The following is a 15,977-nucleotide window of genomic DNA, read 5'->3' on the forward strand; positions in this document are numbered from 1 at the left end:
ACGCTTGGCTAACTGCAGGGAAGGATTTCTTTTCAGCCACAGGTAAACAGCCCAGTAGGAACGGCCACCTCTGTCCCCTTAATTAAATTTCCGTATTTCAACCAGGTTACAATGAGCGATATCACTCTCCTGAGGATTACACAGCGAGATAAAGAATGGATGTTGCTTGAATGCCAGCAAACACCGGGACCATACGCTGCCAGGCTTTGTCATGCAATGATACCAGATTACTTGCTACTAGCATGGCGTGGTCAAGTGTCCTACCATGGAGGACGGAATAAGGCTGCACTGCCCAGAAACATTCTGCAAAGGCTTTTGGAGTACCTCCAGGAGAGCTTCATGGAGATGTCCCTGGAAGATTTCCGCTCCATCCCCAGACACGTTAACAGACTTTTCTAGTAGCCGTACTGGCAGCGAATGCATCCCAAGTCCTCAGGGCAAATACATCATTAAAAAACGCTTGCTTTTAAACCATGTTTTATATTTTAAAAAGTAAACTCACCTGAGGTCCCTTCCATGGGGTCATGGTCTTGGGTACTGGCTTGGGAGGCTTGGGAGGGTACTTCAGTCAGGCTGAGAAAAAGATCCTGGCTGTTGGGGAGAACGGAGTGCTGGGTGCTCTCCACAAGCTCCTCCTTCTCCTCCTCCTCCTCTTCCCCGTCCGCAGAATCCTCAGGTGTGGCTGATGAGATTACCCCCGCCTCGGAATCCACGGTCAGAGGTGGGGTAGTGGTGGCGGCCCCCCCCTAGAATTGCATGCAGCTCAGCGTAGAAGTGGCATGTCTGCGGCTCTGACCCGGAGTGACCGTTTGCCTCCTTTGTTTTCTGATAGGCTTGTCTGAGCTCCTTGACTTTCACGCGGCGCTGCTCTGAGTCCCTATTGTGGCCTCTCTCCATCATGCCCTTGGAGATTTTTTCAAAAGTTTTGGCATTTCGTCTTTTCGAACGAAGTTCTGCTAGCACTGAATCCTCTCCCCATATAGCGATCAGATCCAGTACCTCCCGTACGGTCCATGCTGCTGCTCTTTTTCGATTATCGGCCTGCATGGTTACCTGTGCTGATGAGCTCTCTGTGGTCACCTGTGCTCTCCTGTGCTGGGCAAACAGGAAATAAAATTCAAATATTCGCGGGGCTTTTCCTGTCTACCTGTCCAGTGCATCCGAGTTCAGATTGCTGTCCAAAGCGGTCACAATGGTGCACTGTGGGACAGCTCCCGGAGGTCAATACCATCAAATTGCGGCCACACTAACCCTAATTCGAAATGACAATATCGATTTCGGCGCTACTCCGCTCGTCGGGGAGGAGTACAGAAATCGATTTTAAGAGCCCTTTATTTCGAAATAAATGGCTTCGTTGTGTGGATGGCTGCAGGGTTAATTTGATTGAACGCTGCTAAATTCGAATTAAACTCATAGTGTAGACCAGGCCTAAGTGGTACCTGCATCTACATTTGCTAAAAAAGGATACATTTTTGCAAACATTTTCACAGACATTTTATCTTGCTTTTTGCATCAAAATTTCAAATTTTGAAATTTTTAAACTGCTCGACCTCTGTGTTAATGATCTCCACAGTAGGCTAGTTCTTTTTGTTTGTCAACCAGACCACTGTATTTTGTTTTGCTATGGAAAAAAAAGCTTAAGCTATTTATTTAATTAATTGGATTTATTTATTCCTATCAGTTACCTATGCAAGTTCTGGATACATTATGTAAATAAAATGCATACGAAATAGTATAAATATTTACATCCAAAGATTTCTCTCCCATTAAGAATTCTTCCTTTCAAACTGTCCAGCATACCCCCAAACCTTTTCCTTCAAATTTCTCTTCCTTAACCTCTCATATCAGAAAAAACATAGAAATAGTAAGGCCTTGCAGTATGTCCTGACAGTCATCAGCTCCGGGATCTGTTTGATCAACAGAGGGATCAAACTCCAGAGTTGAGGGACCTTTGCAGAAATAAACCTACTATCAGCCCTCTCCCATTTAAACTAGGACCTGTTCACTTGAGCATCTCTGCTGATAACAATTGCTGTGGAATCAAACAAGGAGAGAGGGGGTCACATATTTAGAACCTATACTTCTTTGAGAAACAAGTTGGTAGCCAATGCAAATGTAATGCGTCCTTTGTGTAAAATACTAGTTAGTAAGTACACAGCTTCATTAGGCACTACTAGCACTATCCAGCATCCATTCACTGGATCAAGCACACAGGAAGGGTTAGTCATAAAAGTCCAGATCTGGAGGAAAGAAATTCATCTTTCTTCCCAACACACATGAAACCAGACCCTTGGTTACCCTACTTTCTGGACATCTGAAGATCTAATAATATCTCCATGATGGTGAGTGACAAGTGGAGACATACTCCCCCAGTCATGGAAGCTAGTACCATCTTTGCTATTTCTTCTGGTTGCTTCCCCTAGTCCAGAATCAGTATCACATTCTTATGTGGTTAGAGCTAACCGACTAGGCCTATCTCCTCAGTCTCAGGCAGACATTGGCTAAGCTGCTCAACTGCACCAACTAAATCCGGTGAAATGGAGTCACCTTTGCACCTATTATATTTCCTGACAAAATCAGTGCCACCAGCAGCCCCTTTTAAAATTGGCTTAGTCCTAATATTGGATTTAACAGTAACATTTGCTGACTTTCATTATTTGGAGGGTGGGAGAGAAATGGCACACCAAAGAGCCACCTCAGGCACACATATAGGCAAAGGGAAACATCCCCTTAAATTATTGCTGGCACAATTGGCTGCCCTTACCAACTGACCAATTACAACTTAACAACTGTTGTGTAATACAATACAGCAATAAATAGTAATTAGAACAGGCTGCACAGCAAGCATATAGAGTTTGAGATAGCAAAATACTCTCCTACCCATAGAAAAAGCAGTATTGGCCCAAGTGGGTTTCCTGATTAACTGAATCTCTCTGACTACAACTTAGTAGTAGCTCTGTAATATAACCTAATAGCAACTGACAGTAAATGTATAGTAAGAGGCAGATCTAGAGTATACTGCCTTTTGAGGAGTATTTCTGGACTCAGGAGAAGTTGACTTAACTAAGCAGCAAATGGTGGCTCAGAACAGGCGACACACAATGTGGTTTGTTTTTGGTTTTCCCACAGTGGATTGGAGGAACACAGTTCCCACTCGTGTGTGCATGTGAGAGAGAAATAAATGTGTAGGTTCTGTGCGTGCACAGATACATCACCAAAAACAAACAAACAACCCCACACCAAAACACCCTTTAAGAATGGGAGGAGGCAGCATGTACACGAGGCAGCCTCATGATTGCTGTGGGAAAGCAGCTATATTCCTTCAAAATCTGGGGAGGACCTGAGAGATATCCTTGGCCCTATGACAAATTGGGAGGACAGGTCGTGGAATGCCACCCCAGCCTGCCTCTACTCCCTACCACTGGAGGCTACAAATTTAAGCTATTTTGTGTAGGCTACAAGTATACCTTAGATTATGACACAGTCCTCCTTTGTAAAGTGCTTTGAGATCTACAGATGAAAAGAGCTCAGTATTATTATTATTATTATTTATGGAGTTAGGCTGGGCACTTTTATGCTACGAAGTAGGTTGAGTAAGCAAACTCCATGAGTACAAGTGCTCTGTTGTCTCATTGCCTTGGAGAGGAGTAATGTGGTATGAGGCAGGGTGACATTACTGATTCCAACATCAGTGGTTGGGAAAGAGTGGCAGTAGATACACTCTACTCATAATCTGTGTAATTGTTGTTTTATAAAGCACCAAATCCTGCCCCCTCCTGTGTGAGTGAAAAAGGCTTTGAACCCCCAGATACCATGTGCTACCACTTGAGAAAGTAGATATCAGGATTTGAGCAACTCACATGTCTCTGCTCACCACAGAACTCTTCTCTGCAGGGGCTCCGTGTGCCCCAACATACAGAGGAACTCAGAGGGAGCAGCAGGCTGAAGCAAGAGGAGGGGAGGTTAGATCAGGGACTTCGTGGGCCCCCCTGGCAAAAAGGGAGTGCCTCTGCTGCCAGGACTACTGCCTTCCTAAGGCTGCTGTAGAAGACCCTCCTGCCACTCCCTGGCCTTGGGGGGAAGGAGTCTCTGTCCAGAAGATGCAGAGATTAACAGCAAAGTCACTTGGCCAACATTTTGGGGCAAGGATTTGTCCTAATAAGTGCAACATCAAATCTAGACTTTTTCTTCTGCCAGAAAACTGGTAACAAATAAAAAAGTGAACTTCTTGCAATAATTTTACATAAACTCTGCTTATGGTATGTGCATAAATTTCATATCATTGGCAATGTGAGTGATTACAAATAAGTACTTTTCAAAATTTCAAATGCTGCACAATGATCAAAATAACTGAAAAACTTTTGGAGCCTATCAAGAAATAACTGGATCCTTTTTAGTGCCATGCTTTATGAATAGGTAGTTTCTTAGCAACTGAAATGCTTCCTGAAGAGACAGAAAAAATCTGAAAAAGTTAAACATCTAGCCAATATTTGCCTGAAGTGATATGACATTAATCAAGCACATAAGACTTTGCCTGACATTTAATGTATTTACACTATTTTGGGCCAACAGCTTTGCGCAGTCCCAGCTCCTTGTCACATTATTTCTGTAGGTAATGTAGTTTGTGCAAACTTGTTTGAAGAGGTATTGGTGTATAATGATTGGAGCAGGAGACTTATCTCTACCAAAGCCTCACTGTGCAACTTTGGCACATAGATATTGTACATCTCTAGATACCTCACTTTTAGCCATTTGCAGAGAGAGTATATTGACCATACAGATGTCGTGAGTTTTAAAGAATAAAAGCTTGTAAAGCACATTCAGATCATTAAACAAAAGGTACAATATACCCCTTAAAATACCACATGTTCTATAGCAATAACCCAATAATATCACTATTTTAAGTTGTCATAGTTTAGACTATTATTGTAGGATACTGTTATATTTTTAAAAATAATAAGTACAGCGTCTTATTTATAATTTTTAATATTTGGAAAAAATCATCTATTAATCCTGACAAAGATAGTGGGTTCTATTCTCTTCTCTCCCCTCCCCCCAAAACTGGCTCCTTTGCACGGCTCAGGTGGCACAATGGAGCCAGAGTCTGATCACAAATGGCTACCTCATAATTCCCCTCTAGTGTTATCCAGAGCAGTGATCTGCTAGGTCACTCCAATCCTTGACTCCAAACCTTACCTTGCTCTGCTGTGAGAACCCCCACTCCTGGGCTATTCACGCACAACCTCTGGCATGTAAGCTGCTCCTTAGATCGTGCAGCCGAATGACACTAGCCAATATCTCCGGTCCCAGACACAATCCTAGGAACCTCCATCTTGCAGTGTCCAATTATGCCTGCTGGACACTGCAAGCTTATATGAGTTCATCAATTTAACAAATAAATGTATATGTGCCAGGCTTGTTATCCCAAGGGAAGCCTCTGACACACTTCAAACCAAACACACAGCTTCAGGTAGAATAAACCAACAAATTTATTAACTATAAAGATAGATTTTAAGTGATTATAAGTCAAAACATAACAAGGCAGAGTGGTTACCAAAAAAAAAAAAGAAAATATAAGCACACAGACTAAACTCTCAACCCTATTAGACTGGGCAGCAACTAGATTAAGCAGTTTTTCTTACCCCGCTAGATATTGCAGACCTTAATATACAAGTTTGTTCCTTAAACCTGGGCCAATCTCCTATGTTGAAGTCTTGTCTTCTCAGTGTCTTGGTTGCTTGCAGCACAGGTGGGGGCAGGAGAAGGGCCCAGTATGTGTCCACTCTGTCTGTTTTATACTCTCAGTCCATGTCCTTGGGGAGCACAAGACCAGGCATGTCTAGGGGGCATTGCTGAGATTCTCCAAGCAAGGTTGAGAATTCCACTGCTGTGGCCTCATGCAGGTGAGTCATTGCATTGTAGTTCCCTTGCTGGACAATGGCTGTTGATGGTTGTTTGACACTCCACTCGGGTGTTGGTTACTTTCCTTGCTGTTGCCTCTGGGGAGCTAATGTCTGGCTGATTCCCCAACTTACAGCATTCTTTAGTGACCATCATACAATACAATTATCAGAACTTCATATGCATTAATGATACACATATATGAATAGAGAAATGACTTTCAGCAGATCATAACCTTTCCCCTGACACCTTACAAGGCATGCTTTATAAGTAAGATCACAATTATATGAAAATGAGGAATATGGGGGCTACAGTATGCTCCCCCAAGGTATAGAGTGTGTGTGTGTGTGTGTGTGTGTGTGTGTGTGTGTGTGTGTGTGTGTGTAACATCTTCATGCTCTCTACTTAACAGATAAAGCACAGGAGGGTACAAATCATACAAAACAATAAAATGTCCTAAATGCAATGTCCCTCACTAGCTCGCCCTTCCCTTGGGAGATCATCACTGAGATCAGGCAGGTCCTCCACCCCACTGCCTACCCTGCTCCTGCAGCAGTCTCCTGCATCTTAATCTGGTGCAAAATGGCTCTCTCCCCCATGGAAAAAAATACCCCTGTGCTAGCACCAACTTCCTAATATGAGCACAAACCCCTGCCCTTGTTGCCAAGGTAACTTCACCTCTACTAAACCAGTTCTTCTGGGCAGGGACCATCTTTTGTCTATAGGGACTAGACTTCCAAGGATTGATTATTTAGGAGTCAACTACCCTAAATTATTCTTTTGCCACAAGCCTTTATAATTTTCAACTCAACATGCAGGCAGACAATAGAAAAGGCAAAAGGGTGCCTGTCCAAAATGAAGTTTGCTGCCTGATACACACATATAGGGTTCATAATCTCACACAGAATTCAGAAATTGTACAGATATATTCCCAGTTCATCACAGCATGCCACATGCAACAACATAAGATCCTCAAGGACTTCCTTATTTTATTTTTATGCATTCATTTTTTTCAGGTCAAATAATTAATAAAATCTTATTACACCTAACAAAGTCCAAAGTAAGTTTCCATCAGCATGATTTGTTTGAAAAAGTAGCAATGGCTGCAATTTTACTTCAGCAGGCAATTTATTTCAAACATAGACTGTTGTAGTTAAAATTATTTCTGCTGCCTGTATCTCTACTTTCAACTTAGCACATTGAAAATCACAACATTCAATGATGATTATTCATTTAATCTATTAATATGAAACTGTGACCTTCCATCCAAACTGAGATCCTCTTCATGGATACTTTTCCTCTGGTCTTTGATCTTAAACCAAAAATAACATTTGATGTTGGCAATATTCAAAAATAGCCTATTTTGTATTAGATGAGACAAGACAATCTCCTACTGTTTGAATAACTCTCTGGTCTTGATTACTCAGAGAAAATATGCTGGATTCAAATATTTCATTTTCATAAGTCTTGCTCTGTCCTTTCATACTACAGAAGCTGCTAGATGAACTGACAGCAGCTTTCCCATCAACATGAAGAGTGTTACATTGTGTTATGTTGTGAACCATTGTATGGCAATGTGATTCACCTGAATGACAAAATGCCATCTCTCCCTGTAAACAGTTTATTAATGTGAGAACATCTGTTTTGTGCTGAAAAGGCTGCTGACAGCTTCTGCATCTTTAGCTGCTACCAGATTGAGGGGAAAATATGATATCAATGTGAGTACTTAAGTCCTATTAACTTTAATGGGAATAGCAAGCATACCATAACAAGGGAAGAATAGGCACAAAGAAGATTCAAACCATCAGTTTAATGTTAAAATCAGAATGGATTTTAAAAGTAAATCAAGTAGAATGTTCCAAGAACAAATGAATAACATCTGCTCAAGTTCTGAGACATTTTAGTTGCCCTGCACTCCACAGTTGAGGAACTCAAGGATGAGTTTGGTTGTGCAATCCTTGACATTATCAAACTTGATCATCTTAGTTCACAAGGATCCCATCTCACTATCTGAAGACAGCTTTTCTACCACCTGAGCCACAAGAGAACCTCTGGCATTAGGTATAAGCTGTGCTACGTTTGTCTCAGCTAAAAGAATTTTCTGAACATACCTTACTCCCCTCAACTTGAGGCAATGTTATGCCTTTTCCTATCAAATGCTTTGCTGTAATCAATGTATGTTATACCATTATATTGACCTTATTCCTTAAACATAAGTAAATCAGTTGCGTCATTCAGCAGTGCAGTTTTTTGAAGAATGCTAAGTATCAAAGACAAGCAGCTTACTAAGTTGAATGCAATATTATTTGAGGCAATGGGGGGTTAAATCTTGACATTGCATATAACCTGTGATCCAAGACATTTGTTACGACTGGCAAGATAAGAAGTCCATAAGTGTTCACATTATGTACATTTTCAGTTCGATACTCAGAAAAAAATTGCTATTTGTTTCCAACATGAGGTCTGTTGACCAGATTGCCCATTAATCCATTCCAAACGCAGGTGCACAGTCAAGGTGCAGCCAGTTTCATTACTTTTGTATCAATCATCTGCACCTGGCTTCTGGTTAATATTTCATGCCATGATAAATTCAGTCTTCAAGTTAGAAAACACAACATTTGATAAAATTGACTTGAATAAGATGCAGAGAGCCAAATTCATCCCTGGTATAAAACCATTTACTTCAGTGGAAGGATTTGATGTGGCCCACAGAGTAAGGCTTTGATCTTTTGTACATGCATGTATCCATTTCCCAGCAGATTATCTAGGCTGGGCTCTATTGTGATCTTCAATTATAGTGTTTATAAGAATCATGCAGCAGGTGGTGGTTAATTGAGTGTGAATTTTACCTCATATATAGTCAAGGGACAATACCTACTTTGTAGGGATATTAAAGAAGGTACTAACAGTGATTCCCCCAAGAGACAGTGACCCCCTCATAATTTGGCCCTCAAACTTTAAAATCCAACAGTTTCACCAAGTACAAAAATCTCTTGGATCTTCTGTTAAAACTTGTAAGCTACTGTCTGTAGAAACCATTGATTATATCTATCCTGTGACTACTATGTAAAACTTACAAACATTGGTATAACAACTTTTCACTTTTATGATGCACTGTGCAACTTGATATATATAACCTTAATGGGTCTTTTTTTCTGAAAACTATAAACACACCAAATGTAAGGGTCATTCTCTCAGAGTTTTCTATGAAAAGATGAGCAACACTGAATTTGTCTTTACAATTGCCAGTGCTTTCTATCCAGCATATGCTACTACTCCTTCTTTTAGTCAGGAAGTTACTGTTGCATCAATACCTTGTGTGTGGAGATGGATACACTCCAGCCTTTTATATGGGTTTGTTGGGGAATGTAATACAGAAGATAAGGAGGCAGCTGAACACCTCAGGGATATCCAGGTAGGTTTTTAAATAAATAAAAAATTGACAATGTGATTTCAAGATGGTGTGGAGTAATGGATAACATACAGCTTTATAGTGATGGCTAATGTAGCATCTTTTGATGCAGGATCATCATGAGACATGAGACAGGCTATGGACTAGCAGGGACTGATTTGAAGAGATTGCATTCATTCTCTGTAGGAGGGTTCCAGACAGGTATTTTTTTCAGGGTGTGTATATTAATTGTTATTAAATGTGCATGAAGAAACTGGGAGAGCTGGTAGGGAGGCAACAGCATCAATATGCTATTCATCATATAGATAATGATATCCAGAACGGTGTTACCATCTCATCTGATCATGGCAAGTCTGTCTCAGTGCTGTCCTGCTACTAGATGAAGAGTGAATGGGAAAGAGGTGGTCGAAACTCAGCCCAGATTTAGTAGATATAGAGCTCAGAAATCCATTCATAATTAATACTTCAACTGATAAACTCAGCTTTCTTTTCCTGTTGTGAATTGTCCATGAACAAGACTTTGATTTTTATGAATATGTTTATTTTTCAAAATTGCTCAATGGTAGCAAAGATTACCTGTTGCCAATGTAACGTGTCAGAAATGGATAGAGCTGAGCGGGTTCAGAACATTGTTTAGATAATAGTAGAGAAGGGGCAAACATTTTGCAATGTTTCAGTAACTGAACAGAAGAGGAGGCAGTCAACATTGAGGACCTGTGTGACTCTGGAAAGTTTTGGAAGGATAACTAATATTGCAAGGAGGAGCAACTCAAGTCAATATAGAAAAACAAAAATAACATTGTGTGAGATACATAATAATACTAAAGATCTTGTAATGATCTCTCTAATAAGTTTATGTAGTGTCTGTATTTGAAAACACATGAGTTTTTCAGACTCATAACTGGAAGTGATATAAATAGTGTTTTAATTTTTTTTTGTTTATATACAAACAAATAAACAAATTAAAACACTATTTATATCACTTCCAGTTATGAGTCTGAAAAACTTCATTGTTGCCCACATAAGTAAAATGAGTTTAATTGCAGACTTATACAGATATGATAGCACTCTTCTTGTTGTACTTCCAGCAACCTGTTGATATTGATTTTGCACACTTACATTTCCTTTATTCCCGCACAAGAGCATGGGTATTGGATGGTGATTTGGGTTTAAAAGTTGTTTATGGTAGGAAGATTAACCCCCTACATTCACTGAAGGGGTACCAAGTTTTAGTCTTGCCACTCTCATTGATGTCAATGGAATTCATGCAGTTAAAATATTACAGACCACCCTCTAAAGTTTAGCAGAAAGTGGTTTGTTTTGTTTTTAAAGTGGGCTGTATCTGTACAAAGCATATCACATGGGTTTTGTGTATCTCTAAGCCTTTTGATGCTGTGTTTGTATATCTGTTCAGGGAAAGTTCCTATGGAATGTAATATGGATTAAATCAGTAGGCGTCTATAGATAAAATGAAATAGGCTATCATTGTCTTTCTATTGTTTTTTAAAACCATCCTATAGAATTCTGTAGCAGGTGTATAATTCACACTGTGGTTAAAAAAATCCATAAAAAAGGAAATAAGTTTCTATTGAATTCTATAGGAATTTCCCATAAAGGTGCTTAACAATTCTATTAGTAGCAGCTGCTATGTTTAACTCTTACCATATTATGGTTCTCTGCTTTTTTACATCAGTTTAGTTGGATGGTTTCACAATTTCTTAATGATATTTTATGATTGGGATAATCCCAAAGGTATATTTGCAGGTAATTGCACATCTTGTGTTTTTTTGCTCAAGTGTAGTAATTACTAATATCTTCGTGAAGCACTTTCCCTTAAGATAGGATGATTATGATAATTATCTTCATCTCTGTAATTACTACTCATTAACTATTTGGATAGCCATATCCCTTCATTTGAACCTAAATTTCATACTTTTATTAACTGCCTAATAATGAAAAAGAATGTCACAAACTACATCTTTCTCCTCCTTTGGAACTGCTATGTAGCCCCCGAAGACCTGAAAATATGTACTGCTATCTAGACATTTTTGGCTTTGTTCCAAAAATGTTATAGCTGCATGTGAGCTGCTAATGATCCATCTATCTGCACATGCAATGTGACAGCTGATTTACTTGGAGAGGGTTTAGAGGGCAAAGACTCCACTAGAAAAAGAGGGGCAATTTCAGCAGCGATGTATAAGGTGGCATAAATCAGACCCTGTAACAGGTTCTAAGATTCTTTATAGGAACGAAGGGCTCTTCTGTCAAATTACCCTAACCTCAGATACTAAAACTATGGATTAAGATTCAAGATATGAGTGAAGCTATTAAAGCTAGATCCAGTTAGCTTAACTGGGATATAAAAGCAGTAGAAGCAGTGACAGATTTGAATGCAGTTATTTTTTTGTACATAATTCTACATTTGTAAGTTCAACTTTCATGATAAAGAGATTGCACTGCAGTACTTGTTTTAGGTGAACTGAAAAATATATTTATTTTGTTTTTTACAGTGCAAATTTTTGTAATCAAAAATAATAATATAAAGTGAGCACTGTACACTTTGTACTCTGTGTTGTTATTGAAGTTAATATATTTGAAAATATAGAAAAACATCCAAAATATTTAATAAATTTCAATTGATATTCTATAGGGCTGTCAAGTGCCATACAAATGCCTGTTCTCACTTTTAGGTGACATCCTAAACAAGAAACAGACAGCATTATCTCCTTAAAATGTAAACAAACTTGTTTGTCTTAGCGATTGGCTGAACAAGAAGTAGAACTGAGTGGACTTGTAGGCTCTGAAGTTTTACATTGTTTTGTTTTTGAGTGCAGTTATGTAACCAAAAAAATCTACATTTGTTTAGTTGCACTTTCATGACAAAGAGATTGCACTGCAAACTTGTATGAGGTGAACTGAAAAATACTATTTCTTTTGTTTATCATTTTTACAATGCAAATATTTGTAATCAAAAGTAATATACACTTTGATTTCAATTACAACACAGAATACAATATATATAAAAATGTAGAAAAAATTCAAAATATTTAATACATTTTAATTGGTAGTCTATTGTTTAACAGTGCAATTAAAACTGTGATTCATCGTGATTGAGTTTTTTGAGTTAATTGAGTGAGTTAACTGTGATTAATCTACAGCCCTAACATGAACTGATTTGGCCCTTTCCTGTTTCCATTTCTTATTTTAAAGATTGGATATATTCCATCAAATTCATAGAATATTAGGGTTGGAAGAGACCTCAGGAGGTCATCTAGTCCAATCTCCTGCTCGAAGCAGGACCAACACCAACTAAATCATCCCAGCCAGGGCTTTGTCAAGCTTAAAAACCTCTAAGGATGGAGATTCTACCACCTCCATAGGTAAACCATTCCAGTGCTTCACAACCTCCTAGAAAAATAGTGGTTCCTAATATCCAACCTAGACCTCCCCCACTGCAACTTGAGACCATTGCTTCTTGTTTTGTCCTCTGCCACCACTGAGAACAGCCTAACTCCATCCTCTTTGGAATCCTCCCTTCAGCTTAGTGTCATCTGCAAACTTGCTGAGGGTGCAATTAATCCCATCATCCTGATCATTAATAAAGATGTTGAACAAAACCGGCCCCAGGACTAACCCCTGGTGCACTCTGCTTGATACTGGCTGCCAATTAGACATCAACAATCTAGCCAGCTTTCTATCCACCGTATAGTCCATTCATCCAATCCATACTTTTTTAAACTTGCTGGCAAGAATACTGTGGGAGACAGTATCAAAAGCTTTGCTAAAGTCAAGATATATCACATCCACCACTTTCCCCATATCCACAGAGCCTGTAATCTCATCATAGAAGGCAATCAGGTTGGTCAGGCATGACTTGCCCTTGGTGAATCCATATTGACTGTTCCTGATCACCTTTCTCTCCTCCAAGTGCTTCAAAATGGATTCCTTGAGGACTTGCTCCATGATTTTGCCGGGGACTGAAGTGAGGCTGACCGGTCTGTAGTTCCCCGGGTTCTCTTTCTTCCCTTTTTTAAATATGGGCACTATATTTGCCTTTTTCCAATCGTCCAGGACCTCCCCTGATCGCCACGAATTTTCAAAGATAATGGCCAATGGCTCTGCAATCACATCAGCCAACTCCCTCAGCACCTTTGGATGCATTAGATCTGGACCCATGGACTTGTGCATGTCCAGATTTTCTAAATAGTCCTTAACCTCTTCTTTCACCACTGAGGGCTGCTCACCTCCTCCCCATACTGTGTTGCTCAGTGCAGCAGTCTGGGAGCTGACCTTGTCTGTGAAGATCAAGGCAAAAAAAGCATTGAGTACTTCAGCTTTTTCCACATCATCTGTCACTAAAATTAGAGTTTTGTAGTCTAGAATTTAACCTTCTCAATATGCTTCCTTTTGATTTGCTAACCACTCCATTACTCCCTATTTAAATCTTAATTAAGAGGCGGGGAAACGGTAGCATAGCCAGCCAGTGAAAATCCAGTATGGAAATTAAAATAGTACAGCATGCTAGCACACTCCACAGAACATATGGGGCAGTAAAAATCTGATCCTTCATTCCCATCACAAATTTTGTAATGGGAACACAAACTGATAGAGCATGAATCTGTTCTCTTGACAAACCTTTTTCATGGCAAAGAACATAATTAAAATGTGGGGATAGTAATGTACAAACTTAAATCAATCATTCTTAATCAAGAAACATTTTTTAACTTGTGTTCCTATGTAAATACAGTATGAAATGTAATTTAATCTGTAGTGGATTCCCCAGATAGAATTATAAAATATAAAAAGAAGAAACATTATGTAACTACTTTATCATGTCAAATTCAGCTAAAAAGAGCATTTCTCTCAAACATTTTATCATTAAAATTCCCCTCGATTTAGTTTCAGGCAGGTGTTGAACTCTCCCAATGAACACAACGTTGGCATGTCTTACCTCACAGAAGCCAAATATGGGAGGCTAATGAATTTATTAGGGATGGCACAATCATTTTACCAATTTAGAACTCACACTTTGGTTCGAGAATTAGAATATAACATAAATTTGGGCTTAAGCAGAGTCTTGGGCTGCTGAATGGGTTTTTAAATATATTGGATCTTATGTTACCTTAGAAGCAGGGCAAGAAGTACTTTAGAACAAATATGTCTATTGTTTGTACATCACTGGTTTCTATATAATTACAAATGAGTATAAATCCTTTCTCAGTGTTCATGGAACCCTTACACAAACAAAACTCCTCTATTGACTACAATTTGTCCCATGCTATATTAAAATTATATTCCACTTAAGAACAAAATGAAGAGGGGGAAATATTGCTCAGAAGTTGATAGTGTTTGATGGATTCCCAAGAGTTTAAAGAGTATCCTAAGTTTTAGGAACCCCAAAAGACTACTGCTTCTTCTTTCCCCAGAATTTATAGCATGAAATAGAGTATACTTAAAATAGAGTATACTTATATTCATCCGATATAGCTTTGTGTAACTGTTGCATATGAGGTTAAAGGTGGACTGAAAAGATGTTTTTCAAATAACTGTAATAATCCATTTTCAATCCCAAATTATTAAAAGTGGAATTCACCCTTCAGAAGTCTGAATCATCTTCAGGCTTTGTGAAGGGAATTAAGTGGGTGGTGTGGACTCTATGATCTCTTAACTAATCCATAATGACCAGCAATGACCTCCATGAACTTTAATTGCTCAATCAGTTCAGTATTCTAGTGCTACATTTAAGAGCTATGACACCTGTCTGTTTCAGGTTCTGTAGTTGTTACGATCTTTAGAATGTGGCTTGCAAATTGAAAACCCCAGGGTTTAAAATGGTTGTAGTTTAATCATATAAACTAATTCAAAGAAGAAAAAAATGTGAGATTTCATGTGAATGCTGCTTGCAGGTCGTAACTACAACCACCTCTTCAGCAATAAATTCATAATGTAAATTAAATGTGCCGTGATGTTTGAAATGAAAATTCACTCTCACAAAACAACTCTTTGCATGAGGAGGTGATATGCTAAGTAGGCAACCTGAGATTCAGGTTTCTTGGCTCCTACAGCCTAGAAGACTATGTAGGTCCAGACCAGTAAACACAGCTGGATCTTGAAGGCAAGAATGAAAACAAACAGGAAGAACTGGTGAAAGCATTACAGGGCTCAAAGAACTTTCCATTTGGGCAGTTCTGAAATCCAAGTAGGTCAAATGCTGCATTACACAGCCACAGTTCACCAATATAACAATCCAGGGCTACTGATCCCTTGGCAAGTGTAGGGTCTCTCCAAAGATTTTTTGATATGCAAACTGTGCTCTGCTGGTTAACCAGCACAACTAAGCAATGTTAACCTGAAGTGTGATGTACAAACAGAAGGGTTTTCACACTGAAGTAAATATTGAGGACAGCCAAAGTTGCTGCAGAGTAGTGTATACAAATGGAATTTCACATACACACACACACACACACTCACTTAGGTGGTGTATACTGGTGTAGCAGCACTGAAGTTATACCTGAGTTATACCTGGCCCAGAATTCCAGAATCTGATTTCAAGTTGCACTGCTGAACATCCAGAGTAACTCCACTGAATGAGCCAATGAGTTACTTTGGATTTACACTGATGCAACTGAGGTTAGAATCTGGCACACAGTGTTCATCCATATAC

This window comes from Chrysemys picta, chromosome 5, assembly GCF_011386835.1.
Source record: "Chrysemys picta bellii isolate R12L10 chromosome 5, ASM1138683v2, whole genome shotgun sequence".
In the NCBI taxonomy this organism is placed as follows: Eukaryota; Metazoa; Chordata; order Testudines; family Emydidae; genus Chrysemys; species Chrysemys picta.